The 4,256-nt window shown below is 41.3% G+C and overlaps 1 pseudogene; it reads right to left on the bottom strand.

The window, feature by feature from the left end:
* Positions 1–1,176: 1,176 nt before the first annotated feature.
* Positions 1,177–1,352, bottom strand: LOC146816864 (U2 spliceosomal RNA; annotated as a pseudogene).
* Positions 1,353–4,256: the final 2,904 nt, after the last annotated feature.

Genomic DNA, 4,256 nt, shown 5'->3' on the forward strand with positions numbered 1-4,256 from the left:
TTTCTTTTCTGTTTCTTTGTCTTCTCCCCCCTCCTCCATTTTGTCTTCTGTCTGTGACTCAGGTGTCTCTGACTGTGTGATGTGCGTGCTCCCTGAGTCTTGGGTGATAGCAAAGAGCCATTCTTGGCTATATCCCTCTAATGAGTCTTGTTGGTGTGTCTGTGTGATTTGGGTTGTGTCTGTTTTGTCTAATGTTGTGACCTCTACTTCGTGGTGTACTATTAGGTTTGTGTTCGTTTGGCACTCCTCTTGTGTTTCTTGAATTGTGTCTGTATGTGTCTGTGGTTGCGTGTTATTTTCCTGTGCTTGTGTTGCTTTCCCTGTCTGTATGGTTGCGTCTTGTTGTTTTGTGGTATCTGTGTTTTGTTTGTCTGTTTTCTTGCTTTGTTGTGTGGCGTTTTCTGATTCTTCAGTGTTTTTTGTCTCTATCTTTGTGGTTTGTGTATTCTTTTCTCCTTTTCTCCTGCCCCTTCCTGTCCTCTGCTTCCAGCCGGCTGGCCGGAAAGCCTGGCAGCCGGGGGATGCTGGGAATCAGGCCAGGATGCCCTGGACAGCTCCCCGACAGGAAGTGGCCGGCGCCTCGCCCTCGCCTACCCGGGACACTGCTCCCCTGTAGCCAAAGGCCTATAGATAAGGCTTGGCCGTTCGGGGGCGGGCAAAGAAGGAAAAGGACTCTGTATTTTCCTTCATTGCTCAGAGAAGCCAAGGGCAGTGTCCACTTCTCTCCCTCCCTCCCTCTCTCTCTCCCTCCCTCCCTCTCTCTCTCTCCCTCCCTCTCCCTCTCTTTCCTCGTCTCTTTCCGTCTCTACCTCGATCCTACTGACTTGCTGGAAAACTTCCTCAATTCGTTCCCCAGTGAAATGGATCCAAAAACGAAGGAAACTCTGATGCTGGAAAAGCAGTCTCCTTCTGACATTTTTCTCTTCCAAAGTGCAGCGTCTGGATGGAGAAGGAAAAAAAAATTTAAAAAAAGTTCCAGAAAACGTGAAAAATAAATAAATAAATAAAGCGCGTTTGCGGCAGATCAATGACATAAATAAATAAATAAAGCAAGACGCGGTGACCAGGGTGGTTTTATTTTCGCGCAAACACAGTAGCGCCACTTTACAGGGTTTGGTAGTGAAGCGCTACTTTCGTTTTCTCATCTATCTTTCAACAGCATTGTTTTCCCCGGGTGGGAAGTGCACCATTCCTGGAGGTACTGCAATACCAGGTTGATGCGTGGAGTGGACAGAGCAAGCTCCTATTCCATCTCCCTGTTCCAAAAATCAATTTAATATATGGTCCCCAGATAGAGGACGTATCAGATATTAAACTGATAAGAACAGATTTTTTTTTTTTTGTAAAAATATACTTTATTAAATATTTGTTTGTTTACAGGTACAGTTCAACCAATCCCATTTTCGGGTGGTATACATTTTAAACGTGACTAGGCGATGCGCGCAGGCAGGCACCTATCAGTTTTTCCATCTAGATTTGGTTTTCTCAAGGGATAGCACTTTTATGCTAAAGTGTTTCTCCATACAGTGTTTAATTAACCCATTCTCCCCATTTTTTCTGTTGCCATAATTCTTCTGCTTTTTGTGCACCGTATTTTTTAATGTCAACATAGTAATAGGTCATCATTTTTCCCAATGCAATATTAATACAATCTTTAATGTCAAACTGTTTGTGTTGGTAAATTCCTAAGTTTCTTGTTACCCATAAACTTTCCTTTATACAAGATATTAAACGCCACAGTGTGTCTTGTTTGTCTTTGTCACAGTTTTTGGGGAATCCACATAAAATAAGTTCGTAGTTGATGTTGTTCTGTCCTGTGATTCCCTTTATCAAGGGACCTATTGTCTTCCATGTCTTTTGTGCATACTGGCAGTTCCAGAGGAGGTGGAGTACTGATTCATCCGCCACGCATGAGTCTCTTGGGCATTTTGCTTCTTTGGCGAGGCCTCTTTTGTGCTGAAAGCTTTTAACCGGGAGTGCCTTGTGGATGGCCAACCATGCCAGGTCTTTTTGACTGTTCGTTATTTCTTTGCTGCTGGTTGCTTCCCAAGCTTTTTTGGAGAGTTTCTCGTTCAAATTATTGGCAGGTGACAAAGTTTCTTTTTTTTGTATTGCTTCTTTCAGAGTTGTCCGGTGTTTGAAGTCTTCTGTTTGTAGTTTCAAATGACCAAAGTTTTTGATGAAATCCGCAATGATGCTGTACCTTTTTTGTGGAACAAAGGCGGTGGGCAGTCTGTTGTCTTGTTCCACCAGTCCTGCTGTTCTGAAAAGGTTTGCCGTGCCGTACCTGACAAAATGAGCTGCAAAGTTCCTCTTTTCCCGTATGGCATTTAGGCACAGGCTTGTGTAGGTGGTAAGGAAATATAGGTAAAGGTTTGGCATTCCCTTACCCCCATTCTCGAGTCTTTTGTAGACAATTTCTCTCTTTAATTTTTCCATTTTTGAGGACCAGAAAAAGTTAAATAAAGTTTTCTGCAACCTCTTGAGCGTTCTTTTATTGGGTGGAAAAATCATGGCGTAGTATAACATAAGTGGCAGTAATACTGCTTTAATTACTAGAATCTTTCCCGTTAAACTGAGTGATCTTGTCTGCCAAAGGCCTATTTTCTGATTTATTTTGTTTTCTACTTTTTCCCAGTTTCCTTGTCCTGATGTGTCAGCAGAAAAAAGTACACCTAGGATCTTAGTCGGCTGTCTCATGGTTTGGATGGGGAGGTTGGCTAGGTTGTCCCAGTTTCCCAGTGTCAAGCATGTTGTTTTCCCAACGTTTAGTTTTAGGCCTGATGCCTGTGTGAAGAGGTTGCAATGCAGTATTGTTCTTTTCACTGAGTGTGTGTCTGGACAGAGGATGGTGATGTCGTCCATATAGGCCACACGTTTGGCTCTGTTTCCCCCTGCTCCCGGTACAAAGACACCTTTTATTATTTTGTCCTTCCTCAGTGTTACTAGTAGTGGTTCTAAAGCACAAATAAAAAGGGCTGGGGAGAGTGGACATCCCTGCCTGACTCCCGTCTCAATGGGTATTTCTTTAGTTTGGTAGCTGTTGATTTGGAAGCTGCTGGTTGCATTTGTATATAGTAGTCTTATGTGGTTGGTGAATGTTGGAGGAAAGTTCATGTGATGTAGTACCTGAAACATGTAGGTGTGGGAGATGCTGTCAAAAGCTTTTTTTAAATCTAGCGCTAGGATCCCTAGCGGGGTGTTTGTATCTAGTGCTGTCCAAATGGAGTCTCTTATTGTGATGAGGCTGTCCCATACTTTCCTTCCTGGTACTGCACATGTTTGGTCTGGGTGTATTAACAATTTTAGTACTCTTTTCATCCTGTTTGTAAGTAGCTTGCTTAAAATTTTACTGTCCACATTTAATAGGGTGATAGGCCTCCAATTTTCCAATCTTTCTTTTTCTCCTTTTTTGTGGATTAATGTGACTACCCCTTGTAAAAAGGAGGGGGGGAGATTATTTGTTTGGAGGGCTTGGTTTAGCATCTCTATGTAATCCCTGGCTATTATTTCCCAGAAAGTCTTGTAGAATTCCCAGGGCAGGCCGTCTTGGCCTGGAGCTGAGTTATTTGGGGTTGTTTTGAAGATCTCCAAAAATTCTTGGCCTTCAAAAGGTTTATCCAGGAAGAGTTTTGTTTCTTCTGGTAGTGTTTTTTCAATGTTTTGACGGAAATCCATACCTATGTCATTGTCTATAGTTTCTTTTTTATATATATCTTTGTAAAATTTTGTGGTTATTTCTAGCATTTTATCTATATTGGTTTCTATTTCTCCGTTTATGTTCTGGAGTCCAGAGATGTTTTTTTCCACCTGTTTCTTTTTTTTTAAAGAAAAAGGCATTACATTTTTCCCCTTCTTCATATTCTTTTACTCTTGAGTTGAAGATTGTCTCTTTCCCTTTTTGGAAATACCATTTTTTTAAATTTCCTTTGGTGTTTCCTATCTCTTCTTTTACATCTACTCCTGCATCTTGTAGTTCTATTAGTAGTGTTATTTTTTCCTGCAATTGTTTGAAAACCGTTCTTTGGTTTGCGGCTCTTTCTTTTCCGATGTTAGAAAAGAAGGTTTTTGATTGTTTTTTAACGTATTCCCACCATAGGGCTGTATTTTGGAAGTTTGCTTTTTTTGTTTGCCATTTTGTATAGTTAATTTTAAAAGCTTTTTTAATCTCTTCATCAGATAGAAGTGAGGTGTTTAATTTCCAGTACCCTCTTCCTTTGGGGTTGCTTTGTGGGAGTTGGCATTGGGCTATTAGA

Source organism: Triturus cristatus, chromosome 6 (assembly GCF_964204655.1).
Source record: "Triturus cristatus chromosome 6, aTriCri1.1, whole genome shotgun sequence".
Lineage (NCBI taxonomy): Eukaryota > Metazoa > Chordata > Amphibia > Caudata > Salamandridae > Triturus > Triturus cristatus.